The sequence below is a fragment of the Adiantum capillus-veneris genome, chromosome 3 (assembly GCF_014529385.1).
Source record: "Adiantum capillus-veneris isolate H3 chromosome 3, ASM1452938v2, whole genome shotgun sequence".
NCBI lineage: Eukaryota > Viridiplantae > Streptophyta > Polypodiopsida > Polypodiales > Pteridaceae > Adiantum > Adiantum capillus-veneris.
Window position 1 is genome coordinate 157922599 of NC_140933.1, and position 18814 is coordinate 157941412.

The following is an 18814-nucleotide window of genomic DNA, read 5'->3' on the forward strand; positions in this document are numbered from 1 at the left end:
GTAGACCACCGTGTCTTCGCGTTTTCTTTTAGATAAGACGCCGCCCTTTGTACCTGAGAGCATTCGAAGAAACGGCCTCTCGAGACAGCAATGTCAAATTGTTGTATGAAGTCAAGGGCTCGATGGGTATCCTGATAGTCTGAAAACGTGCCGAACTTGACAACTTGACCCCCATCCTTGAACTCCTTGTTCTTCTTTCTCTTTTTCTCACTGTCCACATTGTCAAAAGAGGACGAGATCTCCTCCTCTAAACTGCTAGATTGCTTCCCGTGCTTTCAAGACTTTTTCAAGGATCTACTTTTCTTGCGTTTTCTCAACTTTTTCTTATCCTGGTTGGAACTAATGGACAACGAACTGTCAAAACTCTATGAAGACCAAGAAAAATATGGATTGTCCTCGAAACGGACACACTTCTTGGATCTGCTTACCTTTTCGAAAGTCGATTCCGGCCCAAATAACCGAGGAAATCTGTTGATTTCCTCTTCTTTCGAGAGTGCTTTTCATTAACTGGTTGTCTTCTTTTTAAGAGCTTTGTCAAACTCTTTCTACGAGTACAGTTTCTACTTTTTTGTACCCAGCTTTTCTTTCTGCTTCATTACCGACTTGAGAGGAGAATCGATGGCCTCTCACCATCTAAAGTGAATCTCGATTCTCGTCAAGCAAGAAATTCTTCAAGTGATTCACATATTTTGGGTCCTTGGAGTACTTGGTCGATCTTTTCATGCATGTGTGAACCTGCAATTGACGTTTGTACTCCACTCTGTCAAGAATTCCCGTCAAAAAATTGTCGAAATCTCCCAACCCCTCGAGAACTTTGCCAAAATCTCTATTGATTTCTTTTGTTCCCCCGCTAGAATTTAGCTTTTCTTCATCTCCCCGCAAACCAACAATCAAAGGAGTTATATCTCTGTCAGATTCTCCACGAGAATCCATGTGCTGCAAAAAGGATTAGATCCTCCGTAGAAGAAGAATCGTTCTGAGCTCTGATACCACAGTGATAGGCTTGGACACTCGCTTGGACACTCCAAGCGAGAAATCAATAGCAACACACAAACAAAATCTTGCGAATACTTGAACTTGAATAGAGAGAGATAGAGAGAGAGAGAGAAGGAGAATCGGGACGAAACGGCGAGTTCCGTCCCCAAATGCATTGGTCCCAGAGACTAGCTTTATTATTGCTCACAAAGGTACAACTCCCTTAGGGTCAAGCTCTCCCAAGACTCGACATCTAGATGCTCCCTAAGAGTGGCCATCTGGGCACTTATAAACAGTACAAGGGATACCCAAAAGCAAAGCCCCAAAAGCACTTGCACTTAAAAGCTCTAACCCAAAAAGCACGCGTCCCAAAACTACCAAAAGCAGCCAACGCAAATCGCAAAAATCCGTACAGCCTACCACGTCCGCATGTAAACGAGTTTTACAAAAACCTTCTCTAGTCTCTACGCTTTTGACTCTCGACTCGTGCTCAAACTGGTTGGGTTAGGTTTTCAAAACAACCCCTTTAAGCCTCTCGGCCATATCTGCAAGTTCTTTTTGGGTTAGTAAAAACTCTAATCCCTTGTCCTCTCGGTGTCACGTGACACATCCAACCCTATGTATCCGTGGACAAGCTACAGCATGATCAGGGTTCAGTCAGTCCAGTCAATCTAGATTAGAAGTGATTTGGCACCTTTTGTGAGTCTATTCGTAGACCGTGCATGCCCAGTCACTTAGTGTAGATGCATATCCTCTGGTTGCACAACTCTGGTTGCACACAGCATGATCATCAGTATTCCCATCAGGGGAATTTTCCAATGAATTTAGCCTATTTTTCCTATTTTTGACATTTTTCACTTATTAATTTAAGTGACTTTCCAACAAAAGTAGGTAGGGCAATTTGGGTAAGAAAATATATAAGCAAACCAAAGTTAGCACTCAATGGCAGAAGAGGCAACAGGAGCCAAGCTCAGCAGGCAACTTCTCAGCAGAACCTTGGCGGTTTCCCCCTCCAAGCAAGATCCCAAGCCAGTTTTCTCCAAGCATCAGCCTTAGCGTTTTCTGACATCAACAAGGCCTAGCGTTTCTGACATCAGCAAGTCCTCGCCGCATTCCAACCATCAACTAGCGTTTTTGCAACACATCCTCAGCCTGGCGTTTTTGCATCTGATCTACATCGCCAACAGACGCCAGTACTTAGCGTTTTTGGCAAGCATCAGTTAGCGTTTTGGATCCACAGCAGAGCAGCGATTTCAGCCATGAAATAGTTGCAGACTCAAGCCCCGAAGATTAGCAGATTCAGCCCCAGAAAGACCTCAGTTTTCAGCCTTGAAGATCATCAGTTTTCAGCCCTAAACCTGCAGATTTTCAGCGTCAAAGACCCACCGAAAACAGCCCCCAAATCAGCGTTTTTGGACTAGCCGCAAATTTCAGCCCATAGCGTTTTTGGAAAGCAGTAGAAAGATTGTATATTTCAGCCATTAGGTCGACTTCGTCATCACCGTCGTCATAGCTTAGACTTGCATCAATCTCATGCATACCATTTGTACCAGATTGTGCAATCAATAGTAGACCACTCTCGCCGACGAGAGTGGGGCTTTCGGAGGAGGGTTTTACAATGTCTCTGGTGTCGTATCTCTCTTCTCTCTATCTCTCAGTCTCATACACTTGCACGCACAGTGTCCATTCACTTTGTTTATGATCATAGCATTCTCTCATTAAGAACACAAGGCTCTACCTTCCATAAGAACAAAAGGAAGCTTGAGCACAGTTCGGAGCACTCATCTTGAGCAAAGCGCAAACATTAATTCCGCTGCACCTTACACTCGGCCATTTCCTCGTTGAGCACGCCACATCACCAAATTGTGACAAAATCTCCGTTGGTTTCTTCTATTCCTGCGCTAGGATTTGGGTTTCTTCATTTCCCTGTAGACGAGTAGTCGGAGGGGTGTCGTCTCGGTCAGATTCAATACTAGAACCCATATGTGCTCCAAAAAAAAGAAGCAAATCCTCCGAAGAAGAAGAAACTTCTGAATCTGAATCCTGATACCATTGTTATAGGCTTGGACACTCCAAGCGAGAAATCGATAGCAACACAGGAACAGAAACTACAAATAATTGAACTCAACTTGAAAAGAGAACTTGAGAAGAGAAGAGTCAACATGGAACGGTAGATTTCCATTCCCAAATACACTGGCCCCAAAGACTGACACCCCTTCTGGTATTTCTTTATTGATTGCCAATCACACAGGTACAATTCTCCTAGGGTCCAGCTCTTCGAGACTCTCCGTCTAGATGCTCCATAAGAGTGGCCCCAAAGACTCTTGTAAAGAGTTCAAGGGTTGCCAAAAGCATATGCTCCCAAAACCATGCTCAAAACTGCCAGCAATCAGCCAGCACAAAATCCGAATTTTCCGTACAACAGTGCCACGTGGCAGTCTCAACGAGAAATCCATGTAGAGTGAAACGTCATCAACATGTCCACGAATTCAGAGTCAACTTGCAAACCTTTACATTTTGTAATTTTAGGGTATAGACCCCTCGGCAAGAGTTCATGAGTTGGTAGGGGTTAGAATTTTTAAGACCATAACCTCTCCCCCTTTTTGAAGGAGTACGAGCGGAAGTGTGACACGAGAGAGAGTGCGAGAAGAAGAGCACGACGATATGGTGAACTCGCTCTACTGTAATGTGTAGAGCATAGTGAGTTCTTATTAGGTTTTAAAAAAAGAATATGTGTACATACTTGGCGGCCCGTCCACTTACCTGGGCGACCACATTGGGCTTTACACCCCAACAACCTCCCACTTAAAGTCCAATGTGGTACTTTAAGTGTGAGAGAAGCTACTATACAAGCTAATATACAAGAGATGTAGAGAAGTGATGTACTACCCTATACCTAACTGCTTGCGAAAATGCGCAAAGCTCTCTGAGGGAAGTCCTTTTGTAAGTAGATCAGCAAGATTTTCTGTGGTGTGAACTTTTACAAGCTGAAGTTGCTTATCCTCGAGCATTTCCCTGATGAAATGATACTTCACATCCACATGCTTTGTCTTTGAGTGATAAACTGGATTGCGAGCCAATTGTATAGCACTTTGACTATCACAATATAACACAGGCATCTCTTCTTTGATTCCCAAATCTGTTACTAGTCGATTAAGCCAAATTGATTCTTTGCATGCCTCTGATGCTGCAACATATTCAGCCTCTGTAGTAGACTGAGTAACACAATCTTGTAATCTAGAACGCCATGATACTGCTCCACCAGCCAATGTAAAGACATACCCTGACGTAGACCTTCGGTTGTCTAAGTCACCTGCATAATATGAGTCTGTAAAACCCTTTACACTTAGCTCCTGACTCCCATAGCATATGCGCATACTCTTTGTAGCTTTCAGGTATCTCAATATTCCTTTCATTGCCTCCCAATGTTTTTTGCCTGGGTTTGACATGTATCGACTTACTACTCCCACTGCAAATGCAATGTCTAGGCGAGTAGCAATCATTGCATACATCAAACTACCACTGCAGATGCATATGGAATCTTATCCATTTCAGCCTGTTCTTCCTCAGACACAAGACAATCTTGTTTGCTAAGTTTCACATATGGTGGCAATGTGTCACAAGGACGTGGCAATTGCTAACCTTAGTTGTTGGTTTCTTCCAATGATTTTTGTTTTATTTTTGAGACCCTCTTTTTGAAGTTGCAAATGGTCGGACATTGTATGGCCAATGTGAACGGTAGTTTCACCCGCAGACAGGAAGTTGGTCGGCACTGGAATTCGTACAGTAAGAGGATGTCTAGGCTCAGAGCAAGGTCATACAGGTCCCCCCCGTCACACTTAGCAAGTTGGTGGATACTAGGAAGTGAACTCAATAAAGGCATAAAGTCAAGGTGGGATCACCAACAGAAAGTATCCGACAGTTGGGCCACATTGCACTTTTGGATGCGGTCCCAATGAGGATAGATGGTCAGAAGACCAGCGGGAGCCCGACGGAAGCATCTCCTAAAAATTAGGGAACTGCTATTCTGGGCCGTGAAATGTGTTCGCGTCATTACCTTCGGTATGACCAAGGGAACATTTTAGTACTCTGCTGCAAAGTAAACTGATGCACAAGTTGAGAGATTTTTAAGCAGGAAGCCCAATGCGGGGAAATTGCATGTATGAGTGCCAAGTGGCACTTTGTGGTCAATTTACCAAGTCTGGGAGAACAGAACCCGTAACTGACTTTTGAGAGCAGTTTTGGAGGCTGTTAACTTGGATTTTCAGCCATTTCTCTCCATTTTTGAGCTTCCCATGACTTTGCCTAGGTCCAAGGAGCTCATTTTCAGCATTGCAAGGCATCAGATGCGTGTTTACAGGGCTGTTTTGCTGCGTTTTCAGCGATACGCAGGTTTTGGCAGCCATGGAAATCTTCCTCTTTTTGCATCTATTTGTTCACAGATGCATTACAGGTCAAGGGCAGAAGAGGGGGCGCTCGATTTATGCTGGGAGGATGCTTCATTGAGAGCCTGTCACAGGTTAAGAGCTATGGAGTGCTTTCTTTCCCTCTATGTACAGTATGGTGACGGGAGTGATGCCCCGCACGCTACATACTGCTCTCTCTTTCTCCCCTACGTGCAGTTATGTGATGCCCCACAAGAGGGCTACTCATTTGACTGATGTACAGCTGTGTGGGTTCATGCTTTTGTGCTGAGGCAAGAGCCTCCTTGAGCAGGAACAGGGGTAGCTAACTGCTGCTCCAAAGCAGGCACTGGTGAGGGTCATAACCTCACCGTACAGGTGCAAAATCAGCGCTACGTATGCGCTGTAAATTCACTGTTTTTCAGCCATACGGACGCCAAGATCATTGGGAATCGTGCCCCACTGGCAAAGGACAGTTAGGGGACTGTTTGGGGCTGAAAACAGGGCAAAAACCAGTAAATACAGCGTGCTGAATTTACTGTTTTTGGACAGGAATCAGAGGGTATACGTCAGTGCAAGCGAGTTCCAGCAGGGGAATGGGTTTCGCGCAAGTTTTGGGGCTGTTATGCTGCCGAAATTTGGCCAAATCAAATGGTATCTAGGTGGATACACGTGAAGGATTCCCAGGACCTTACCTTGTAATTTACCCTCCTAAAGAATAAAGAAATACCGAAAGGGGCGCCAATTTTGGGGCCTACAGGTTGTCGGCGTTTGCTCGGAGCATTCTAGCTTCCGAGCCGTGTGTGTGTTCAAGTGTTAACTCCCGTCGCAGGTTCTCTTTGCAAAGTGCTCTGTGTGTGTGTATAAAGTAAAGAATCTCGGGTGAAAGCCAACGCCTACCGCCCTACGGGCCGGTTTCACAATGGAACACTCAATGCCTTTCCCTTCTCCATATTGAAACGTTGCAAAACCTTGTCAATATACTCTGTTTGAGATAACCAAATCAGCTTCTTTGATTTGTCTCTCTCAATGCGCATACCAAGTATATGACTTGCCTCACCCATGTCTTTCATGTCAAACGAGTTTGCCATCTTTGACTTCAAAGCTGAAATTTCTTCCAAGTGCTTGCCAGCAATCAACATGTCATCCACATACAAAATAAGGATCAGCCAACTGCCATCCTTAGCCTTCTTTGTATATAGACAGTGATCGAACTCGCTACGTTTGTAGCCTTGAGAAAGCATAAACTTGTGGAACTTATGGTACCATGCCCTCGGTGATTGTTTTAAGCCGTAAAGACTCTTTAACAATTGGCATACTAGATCTTCCTTGCCTTTCTCAACAAACCCTTCTGGCTGCTGCATGTAAATTTCCACATCTAAATCACCATGCAAAAACGTTGTCTTGACATCCATTTGGTGCAACACCAAATCTAATATGGCAACCATTGCAAGAAAGCATCTCAATGTAGTCATCTTGACCACCGGAGAGAAGACTTCATCAAAGTCAATGCCTTGTTCTTGCTTAAAGCCCTTGGCAACAAGCCTTGCTTTGTACTTTGGCTGACTATCATGAGTGGTGATCTTATACCTGTAAACCCATTTACAAGGTAGAACCTTTTTGCCCTGTGGTAATTTAACTAGCTTCCATGTCTGGTTTTTATGCAGAGCTGTCATCTCTGACTGCATGGCCAATTGCCAATTCCCGGAGTCCTTCATTTGCACTGCTTCCTTGTAACAAGAAGGCTCATTGCAATCAGTCAACATGACATAGTTCATAGATGGAACAAACCTATCAGGAGGTTGCATGATATGTCCAGATCTACGCAAAATAGGTGGCTCTGGCTCAGCCACAACCTGTGGTTCCACTCTATCCTATCCTTGCTCCTCTTGAGCCCTGACATTTTGTCTTACACGTGCAGGTCCATCTTCTTGGAAGACAACTCTTCTAATCTCCTCAACCCTCTCTGGTTTAGAATGATATTTGGCTTCATTAAAGTGAACATCATTGCTGCGGATAAGCTTTCTGGATTCGGGATCCCAAAGTCTGTACCCCATCTCACCAGAATTACCATAGCCTAGAAAGATGCACTTTCTACTCTTTGGCCAAGTTTGTTCCTAAATTCCTTTGGAACGTGAGTATATGGCTCACAGCCAAAGACTCTGAGATGCTTGTATGAGGCATTTTGCCTGACCATACCATCTCTGGCACTGAATCCTTTTGCAAAACCTTGCTAGGAGATCTATTTACAAGATGAACAGCTGTTGATACAGCTTCAGACCAAAACCCATTTGGCAGCTGTGCATTAGACAACATACTTCTGACCTTCTCTTGTATGGTCCTATTCATCCTCTCAGCAACACCATTTTAAGGAGGATTGTAAGGAGCAGTAAGTTCACGTTTTATACCTTTTGACTCACAAAAGTCCTGAAAGGCCTTTGAAACATACTCTCCACCATTGTCAGTGCGTAAGCATTTAAGCTTTTTGCCACTCTGATTCTCCACAAGTGTCACAAACGTTTTGAAAACACTAAACGCTTCATCTTGTGCTTGAGAAAGTAAACCCATACTTTCCTCGAGTAATCATCTATAAATGTCATAAAGTAAGAAGCTCCCCCTAGAGATAGGTTAGGCATAGGTCCACACAAATCACTATGAACAAGTGCCAACTGTGTATCTCTTCTACTGTTTCTATGCTTATGTGGCTGCTGTGTTTGCTTACCATACAAACAATGTTCACAGAATTCAAAATCATTAAATGACAAGCCAGGCAAATAACCAGAACGAGACAAGATTTCCATTCCCTTCTTGGACATATGTCCTAACCGGCTATGCCACAAAGAAACGTTCGGCTGCTCGGTTACATTGATTACATTTTTAGAGATATTTGATACATAAATCATGTAAAGTCCTCCAAACTTTACTCCATGTGCTACTATCATAGAACCCTTGGATATCTTCCACATGTTCTGTCCAAAAGTGGTGACGTAGCCAGCATCATCAAGTAAACCTGTGCTGATCAAGCTCTTTGTAATTGCGGGAACATGTCTCACATTCTTCAGCGTGAAAGAAAAGCCTTTCTGAAACTTCAATTGAACATCTCCATCCTAAGATCTCACATGTCTGCCCATTGCCTAGCCGAACAGTATCTTTAGTGGTCACATAAGAGGTAAACCACTCCTTGTTTGGAGACACATGAAGTGATGCCCCTGAGTCTATAATCCAGTCACTCAGTGCATTTCCATCAGATGCTGTAAGAAGAGCTGAGTCCATTGTATTTTTCAAGAAGTAGATATCTCCTGACACTAGACTGTCATCCTCTGCAACAGTGTTTCACATTTATTTCTTGAATCTTCACTGAGGACTTGTTCTTCTCACCATGGTCTTCAGCTTTCTCTTTGCCTTTTTCTGCTTTCCATTCTCTGCAGTCTCTTTTCATGTGACTCTTCTTGCCACAATGGTAGCATTCTATGTCACTCTTGCCTTTAGCACTGCGGGACTTGCTACGAGACTGATTCCTCTTTCCACCTTTGTACTTTTCTTTGGTCCTTCCCCTGACAACTAAGGCTGTTCCTTTGCCTTTGTCCATTGTCTTTCTGTTGGTTTCTTCAGTAAGCAGACTTCCTTCTACACCTGCTATGTTCAAACCATCTGGAGGTGCAGAATTACTCAAAGCTGTGCGAAAAGTGTCTCAACTTTCTGGCAATGTGATCAACAGGAACATAGCTCTAACAAGTTCATCAAACTTGACACCTTGAGCTGACAACTCACTGTAGATGGTGTTGAATTCATTCAGATGATTGGACATAGGTGTCCCTTCTTTCATCTTCAAGTCAACAAGCTTCTTAAGCCAGTATAGCTGTGAAGTTGCACTCTGCTTCTCATAAAGATCACTCAGCTTTGTCCATGCTTCATAAGCCGACATCTCCTCTGCTACATTGAAGTAAACGCTTTCTGCCAAAGTCAGCATAATGGTAGAAAGTGCCAATTCATCCATTTCGCTCCATTCATCTTTGTCCATATCTTGTGGTTTTATCCCCTTGAGCTTTATAGGTTTTATCTGCTTCTTTTGTACCAACACGTGCCAAATCTGCTTCTTCCACAACGGGAAATTGGTTCCATCCAGCTTCTTGATATTGTAAAGAGCAGTGTCATGTGATCCAGCCATAGCTACGCTTCACAGTAGTTTACTTTCCTAGGAAAAATTCGGCAGAGTTTCCCCTGTAAACAAACCTCTGAACCAATATCAACCTGATAAACTAGTGGATGTCGCCTACAATCTGTGTATAGATGCGCCCGTGTCGTATGTGACACGCCTCCAAGAACTGTGAGCCGTCCTTCGATGTGTAGACAGCCACAAATCAACACTCTGGATAAACTAGTGGATGTCGCCTACAGTCTGTGTGTAGATGCGCCCGTGTCGTATGTGACACGCCTCCAAGAACTATGAGCCGTCCTTCGATGTGTAGACAGCCACAAATCAACAGTCTGGGAGTGTCGATATCCTCAGCACCTGCAGTCGTAGGCCGAAACCCCAAATTTGCAGAGTCGGATCTGCACCCGTTGAGACCACGTAGTCAAAAATGGCCTGCGCAGAACTTTGTCGAAGCCGAACGGTGACCGAGATGACCTCAGAATGAAATTCTGAGAACACCAAGCCCTTGGGGATCTCCCACAAGATTTGCGGCCGTGTCTTCGCCTGTCGAATCTCACTCCAATCTGAGCAGGTGACTCTGGCTACCTGCAAATGTTGCCCCGAGCCTCGATCTGAGCTCTGATACCAGTTGAAGGAGTACGAGCGGAAGTGTGACGCGAGAGAGAGTGCGAGAAGAAGAGCACGACGATATAGTGAACTCGCTCTACTGTAATGTGTAGAGCATAGTGAGTTCTTATTAGGTTTTAACAAAAGAATATGTGTACATACCTGGCGGCCCACCCACTTACCTAGGCGACCACATTGGGCTTTATACCCCAACACTTTTAGGCCCTTCGTCTTTATTGGGTATGCCACGTCACAAACTTATGACACCCTCTATGGAATACGTGTCGAACCAACCACCAGACCATAGCCACCATCCAATAGCACCCCCTCGCTCGGCCAGCGTTCGAGAATGTGGGCATGCAATTGTAAGATCGAGCGTCCTTCACCTCCTCGAGGTGACCTCACACACTCCAGTCTCGCGCGCTAACCACTAGCACTCTGCCCATGGGCATCGTTCCCCACAAATAAGGGCTTGGCCTCTTTTTATAATAGTGACCTGCCACACGCATCGGGTTCACACTGTGTCCGCCCAGACACTGGGCCTCGGTCTCAACAGTGTCATAGACAAGGTCCCCTCTCCTATGATGGGCACATGACATACTTCCCCCCTTAAGAACCATTGGTGTCCTCATCAATGAACTGGGGATACTGAGCTTTCAAAGCTCTAACAGATTTCCAAGTAGCAAACCTTTCACGCTGACCCTTCCATAAATTAAGTACTCATCGTAAGCCCATTGGCGCTAATGAAGGGTATGATAATCCAAATAGTCTGGTTCTCAAGGAATATACTCAAATTTGAAACATTTTCCTCGATAGGCACAACAGAATTAGCTTCACCTAGTTTTTCTTTCAGGCGACTAACATGAATGAAAGACTATATGCACACTAACATCAAAGGGAAGAGCTAGTTTATAAGCAATTGGGCCCATTTTCTTTGCAATCAAGAATGGACCACAAAGTCTAGCTGAAAGCTTATAATGCTTTCCAGTTTGCATAGTCTTGGAATCTTTGGGTATCTTCAAATAGACTTATTGTTCCGCATCTAGAGTCCTTGAGTTACTAATTATGCTAATCAAAAGGAGTCTCCGGTTACGAGTTGTCCTTACACTATCCTTAGCCAGTTCAAGCATTTCTTCAAATCATACAAGAAATCACGAGCTTGACAATCTTTGAGTTTCTCGAAGCCAACAGCAATAGGGGAATTAGGCTCAAACACATACATCAGCATGATCGGGCTAAATACAATGGCAGCATGCTTGCTATTATTATAGGGAAAAACTAATTGCAAATAATACCTTTCCCAATCAAACTACCTATAAGAGACTTCATCTGAACGTGAGCAAACACATCTCACCAAAACCGTCCAGTAAACTTTGGTATTCCAATGTCAATTGTAGTGGAAGGGTTTAAGGATTTTACCTCAGAGCTAGTACTTCGCATAAACACAAGATTACTTTACATATTACTTGCATAAATGTTGATACAATAACTAAATACTTATGATGTTGAATACTTAACGTTGATACTTCATGCAAAACCGCTAGGCTGGATCTGAAGCTGATGCTCAGGATCGGCAAACAATAGGGCTAATCTGTTGATGGTGAAGGTACTGTGGCTAAAAATGTTGGTGCTGAATACTGAAAACGCTAGGCTGAATACTGAGTACTAAAGGTTCTTCGCGACAAAACCCTTCAGAACCGATGATACTAGGTGCTGGATATTGAAACATTGGACTATGGGCTGAGCTGATGCTGATCTACTGATGATGTTGGGGTGCTCGCGATGGAAACACTAGGTGTTGAGGTGTTGTGGGCATTGAATGCCCCTACGAGTATTGGGTTCTAATATCCTAAAAACTGAAGGCCAATTGACTCTTTTATATAATTTTTTGTCATTTTCCCTACCTACTTTTTATAAATGTCACGTCAAAGTCACTTAATAATGACTTAAAAGTGACTATTCATATGCCTATATGTTTAAGTGACTGTACTGTGCAAGTGAGGGTATGCAGCTATGACTTGCCTGATCGTGCACATCCTTCTAGAGGCTCACAAAATGGCAGGCTAGATCCTAAGCTAACTAAGACTGATGCTGACATGTAGCAGTAGCTTGTCCACATGGTTCAAGTGCGATGCACGCGTGACATACCCCTTATTAAAGGTGAGACACAACTATCGAACTTCTTCCTCTGGATGCTTTCTGTACTTCTTATGTTGAATGCTTCAGATCCTTGCGGATGCATAAACCGATAAACACTCCTCCAAACTTACGAGGCTGTGGATGTAGGTATTGTTGTGATGTAAACACTGACCAAACGAGTTAACTAGGCAGCCTTACTACTGTCGCAGAATATCAACCTTCTTGTTGACTCTGCTTTGCAAGCAAGATCCACCACCTGAATAGTCTTGTCAAGAAAACATTGCGGGTAAAGATGAAAGGTAAGGGTGCTCGGAGTTAATTCACATGGTTCTTTTTCGACGTATGTGGATTTTAACGCCGATCTTCGCTCAGATGAGGAGGTTATGCCTTCAAGGTATCCAAGACAGCGATGAAGACGGAAGCGCACCCGATGCGCGATGGACTAAGGATGGGAGTAGCTAATATCTTTAGGCAACAGGTCTTAGTCCAAGGCAGGGACATGAAACTTCCTTGAGAAAAGAAATCTAAGATAAATTTCTTGGATTCTTGGTTCTTCTTGGGTTCTTGATTCTTCCCTTGAGTTCGTGAAGCCAAAGCACGTCCAGAGCTTTGATACCAATGTCAGGTGCAACGTAAGGGTTCAAACATTTTAGCTCAAATCTAGTACTTCGCATAAACACAAGATTACATCACTGGAATGAATTGAACACAATGAAAGAAAGGATGAGAGAGAGAAAAGAGAGACAACACCACATGTCGGGTCCCAACGACCGTCAAGGGTCCCCCTTGCTCTGTTGCCAGAGCAAGTACTTGCTTTGATTACTTGCACAAATGCCGATACAATGGTCATGCTGAATACTTGATCTTGATACTTCATGCAAACCACTAGGCTGGATCTAATGGATTACCTTGAGGATCTGCAAACGATAGGGCTGATCTGTTGATAGTAAAGGTACTGTGGCTGAAATTGCTGGTGCTGAATACTAAATACGGTGGGCTGAATACTGAGTACTGAAGGTTCTTCACAACAAAAGCCTTCGGAACCGATGGTACTAGGCACTGGATGCTGAAACACTGAACTATGAGCTGAGCTGATGCTAATTTGTTGATGATGTTGGGGTGTTGGCGATTGAAACGCTTGGCGATTGAAAAGCTAGGTGCTAGGGTGTCGTAGGTGTTGGATGCATCATGCCCCTACGGGTACTATATTCAGATGTCCTAAAAACTAAAGGCCCGAGTGACTCTTTTATAGGTTTTTTGCAATTTGCCCTACCTACTTTTTATAAATGACTTAAGTGATAGTTCATATGCCTATATGCTTAAGTGACAATACTGTGCAAGTGAGGGTATGCAACTATGACCTGCCTGATCATGCATGTCCTTCTAAAGGCTCACAAAATGCCATGCTAGATCCTACGCTAACTAAGATTAATGCTGACTTGTAGCAGTAGCTTGTCCACATGGCTCAAGTGCAATGCGCACGTGACATTCAATCATTGACAATATCCTCTAGCAAACAACACAACTTATAAGGCTGATCGAGGAATAAAACAACCAACTCATAACTTTTTATTGTCGACTTCATTGATATAAATTTCACCCTTTTTGTGAGTCTATTGACCACAACCAAAATGGCATCATTGCCACGTCTTAGTATTTGGCAAACCACCTATAAAATCCATAGAAATACTCTGCTACTTGGCATCGGGGATTTCTAATGGATGTAGCAGGCCAGCTTTCTTGAGGCACTCTACCTTATCGACCGGATACTGAGTACACCTCTTCACATAGCTCTCTATGTAAGAGCGCACCCTTGGCCAATAGAAATATCATTTGACCACTATTTGCCTGGGTGCCCAACGCTAGGAACATCATGGCACTCGAACAAAATCCTTTGTTGAACCTCATCGATTTTCAACACAGACTTTTCCATTTCTAAACAATAGTCCACCTTCAATGTAATATTGTCTCTATCTCTTCTCTTCAGCATGGGGTCTCCGGATCACCCAAGCCTATATGCAATTGATAATCAACTAAGCCATGTCTAGGCTACATTGAAAAATTACTTCCATCTTTGACTCATTTTGATATGTGAGAGCGCATTTAGGAGAACAGAGGAGGAGATATACAAATGATTGCGAACCTGATAATGAATAACTGACTCAAAGTTGAAGAAAGTTTTTTTTTCTAGTGCCCATTGTCCAAAAACATACTACGATCACGAGTTACTACATCCTTGTCAAGTACCCAAATTTGTGACAATTTGCCACATAGGCCAAGAGTAAGAGAGCAAGAGCATAAATACCTCTAATAAACTCCCCAACCTATAGGTCTATAGGGGTCACTCTAACACCCTTCATGATTCAACCATATCAAAAAAGGCTTTGGTCACTATCCAAAAGTGACAATAACTTGTGCCTACAACAACCACAATTACACACTAATTTTGTGATGCATATAAAAAATGACGTATACCGTTGACAATTTGACATCAACATGCGTCATAAACACGCCGCAAAGAATCGGATCACTCATAGTATTGCAATGCTGAAGAAACCTAATAACTAGGCACCCCCAGATAATTCTTTACTCGCCTCAAAGAGCATGGTGGTAGAGGGTGACAAAAAATGCTACTTGAAAAGTAAATAAATGAAAGATAAATAAGCCGAATCTGTAAACATAAGCAAGGAGCCATGATCAACATACTCATATGAGATCCACTAGCTCCAAAATACAAACAATTTGCAAATGGCTTATCAGCTTCAACATAGAAGGCTAAAAAGGTTCTGATCTTAACATAGCCTAATCAATAAAATTGAAACAATGCAAGGTACATCCTGATTTGAGACTTGTAATAGTTTGCCACAAAGCTTCCATTTGACAATAAACTATCCAATGAGCCATCCTAACACTTATGGGTGCATCAAACTTCACAAATAAACACTGATCTCCCTCACTCTTTCAAATGTATACCTTGTATAGCACGGCATAACACTTGGGTGTCAAAAGTCTCATAGCAGAAATACAGGCTTACTCTAAAATATAAACGATTGAATGCACCTGGCATTGATGCACAGAGACAATGCCCTATCCCTCCACCCCTTAGGAGAGGACAGGAGCCTACGCAAGCTAAAACTATCAAAACCAACAGATGCAGTAGAAAAAGGTTTGTCAGGCTGCCTTGCCAAGAAATCATCTGGGTTGGAGCAACATAACATGTTAACCATTCCACAAGGAACAAATGTTAACATGGAAGACAAGGACATGCATTTAATCAGTGCGCACATCCCCGTGAAAAACCCCTTGTCGCTATTTCTTATCTGTTCATAAAAGCTTCAAAAACATCTATTGTGGCATTTCTTCCCTGGTTTCTAAACTACTATGAACATGCTGAACTAAATTAAACACAAACCAACTAGAACAAGGCCCCTGACTAGCTTTGCATCCTACACTACTAGATTCCATTGGAATCTTGAACTAGTGAAGCAAGCAACACGTTTTTAGAGCTGTCACATACAAATGGACTACACATCAAAGGCCTATACTCAGTACGCATTCGCAAAATTCGAAAGTGAAAGCAAAACCAGCAAGCAAACCAAGCAGCAGAGTTCAGTGCTAGAATGCAAACAGGAGAATCTCTCAGACACTAGAGCCTCTGCTAGTAAAGAAGGTCCTCATAACCCACAACAATGAGGGGCCATAGACAAAAACTACCCTGCAAAGAGCAATCCCTCAAGCAGATGGCATGGCGCTTCCAACAAAAATGATTGAGAGCATTACACTCAACATGGACTTCCTGGTTCAGCTGAGATAAGTATTAGTCAATCAGGAATTAAGCAAAGCCTTAGATCAGAGCATCTGCTACTGCCAAATCCAAGAAGAAACGAAGCAGAATGCTTCCGATTGAAAGCCTGAAACCACTATTTCACGTCATTTTCAGCCAAGAAACCTGAAGACACTGCATCTCATATGATATTCTTTGGACGAATCTGAGTCGGAGTGCTGCAAGGGCCTTCCTGCATTGCTGCAATTTGTGCATCCAAAGAAGAAAGGGTCTGGTGCAAGCTACCCTCGCTTGAGCATCATGGTGATTCAACTACGCTTAGACGAAAACGGCAAAGCAAAAGAGATCGGGGGCGCACCTTGCTCGAGGCAAAAATGCTGGAGGAAGAGGAGAAGCCTTCCGGTACAAGAGCTTGGCTGCCCAGAGCGATGGCGAAGCTCTAGGTGAGCATCAGCAGCTGCTGCGACCTCGAGGGAAGAGTGGGACAGAAGAGAGTGAGCAAGTTAAACACATGCAACACATAGGCCTATAACTTGGCGATTTTCTCTGTACATCTGTTTTAAGACCGCTTTCTGCTTTTATTTTAACGCATTCCCTAAAAGACATTCAAGGCTATTGCAGAGTTTTCTTGACTTTTTGGAAACTTTTCTTCACCATGGGAGTGAAAATGTCCATGTAGACACTTTCATGTCTTCATGGGTAGGGCATGGCATCAAGTGAGGAGGGCAAAAATGTAAGTCCAAGAAATAGGTGTATTGAGGGTGACATTTTTTGTCCAGCCCACTAGGCTCTTAGGCTCGGTTCTAAGGCGGGGACATTGACGATCAGCTAAAAGTGAGTGGAGGTCACATTTCTCGCTCAGGGTCGCCAAAAGAAAGTACCGCCTTGCTCCCTTTTCTTCCCACTCCAAGAGAAAACTACCGCCCAAAAAGCTGTAAATTGACTACCAACTAGGATTCAAACTTTTGCTTAGTCAATGAGAGAACGCGTAGTGAGATTGTAATTATGTGAGTGCCCTCTACACTTTGCTTTTATCTCTGCCTCTTGCAAATTTAAGTTTTCAGTGACAATAAATAACCGATTTCTTATGTTAGCCCGTCTGAAGCCGACCTTACGCTCAGCTGGGTTGAGAAGGAAAGAGCCTTTGCTCACAAATATTCCACCCTCGTGGTTCACATGAAGAGGTGGAAGAACATTGTGGAATCTGAAAGCTTTCAATAAAATTCGACATGCACATGTGACCATTGATTGTTGCCTCCATTGACCGCGTTTCACATTTCCAAAGTGAGCAACAAACTTGGATTTCTAAATGAGGTGGAATGTTTAGTGTACGTCCGGAACAACTTTTCCCATTCTCGAATCCTCAGAAGGCCAGTGTGTCCCTACAACTCACGGTTTCAATGCTCTGTTTGAACCAAGCCTTACTTCAACCTTACTAAAGTTGCCCACCTAGGAGTTAGTGAGCTTGGTGAAGCAAGCTTTTTCTTTTTGGGGGGGGGACTCCCATGCACCACTAGTACTTCTAATGTTGGCCACCAGAGTCACCACCAATGCCACCCGTGATTTTTTTCCACCCTCTCCTCCTCCACCGCCTCCACCTACCCCTTATCCTCTTGTCTATTCATTGACTACTACTTGCCTCTCCTTCTCTCTCTCCCCCTATGCCTACGAACCTCTTCCTCACTCACTTCTTCCGTTTCTCTCACCTCTTCTCCCCTTGCTTCCATATCTCTCTCTCTCTCTCTCTCTCTCTCTCTCTCTCTCTCTCTCTCTCTCTCTCTCTCTCTCTCTCTCAATGCACCGCCTTGCTCCTCCTCTCTCACACACACTCTCTCAAATCCCCCTCCCTCTCAACACCCTTTACCACATTGTCCTTCATTGTGTCTCTCTCTCTGTCCATCCCTCCCGTTAGCAAGATCTCTTTCTCTCTTTATCACATTCTCTTAGTATAACCCCCACCTCTCTCTCTCTCTCTCTCTCTCTCTCTCTCTCTCTCAGCATGAGAGAGAGAGAGGGAGTTTAAACAATTATTTCAATGAGAGATTTAGAGAGAGAAAGATAAAAACATAAACAGAGTGAGCACACTATCAACAAAGTGAATAATAAAGAATTTTGAAATGGTTCATAAAAGCTTTCATTTTCAATAGCAAAAAAATATGACATACAAAGCTAACATGTACAAATGTCAAAGGCCATAGATGGCAAGCTAAACATGGTTGCTACAATATCTATCCGACATCAAAAACATAAAGTGCTTTCCATCTCAACACGGCCCACTATTCTTTACGGCCACATGTGTTCGTACACGTACCAACATAAAAAAATATTATCTATAGTCATCGAACAATAATTTCACTTTGATATGGGAGTAAGTTGAGGAGGAGGACATTCTCACTATTTGATCCTTCGTATCTGCTTTTGAAGAGAAGCATGTGTGAGGTTTTTAACAACTTTTTCAAAGCTGTTATTTACAAAAAATGGTGTCAAGAGGATTTTTGATGTATGGTGCAACTAGGGGAGAACTTAAAACATCGCCAGCGAGCTCGCTACTGCCTAGAGACCTGTCAAGGACCCCATCCCACTTTGGTGTCGGCGGGTTGGGGATCTCACATTAAGGTTAGTCAAGACAAACACTTGTATTGCCGTAAAATTTGTGTTAACCATGTTGAATGTAAATAACAACTAGGAAAATATAACATATGAGTCATTTGAAGAGGACAAGGCCAAGGAAGTCTCGACAAATTTATAAGT

The 18814-nt window shown here is 43.3% G+C and overlaps 1 protein-coding gene across 2 annotated transcripts in view; it reads right to left on the reverse strand.

Moving 5' to 3' along the window:
* Nucleotides 1-16604, reverse strand: part of LOC147462045 (putative sugar phosphate/phosphate translocator At3g17430) — a 77329-nt gene extending 60725 nt beyond the window's left edge. The window contains exon 1 of one of the 2 annotated variants that reach the window (XM_086509497.1): nt 16422-16604. The gene's annotated coding sequence lies outside the window, so the exon portion shown is untranslated. The remainder of the gene's footprint in view (nt 1-16421) is intronic. The other variant, XM_086509496.1, reaches the window with a different exon arrangement.
* Nucleotides 16605-18814: the final 2210 nt, after the last annotated feature.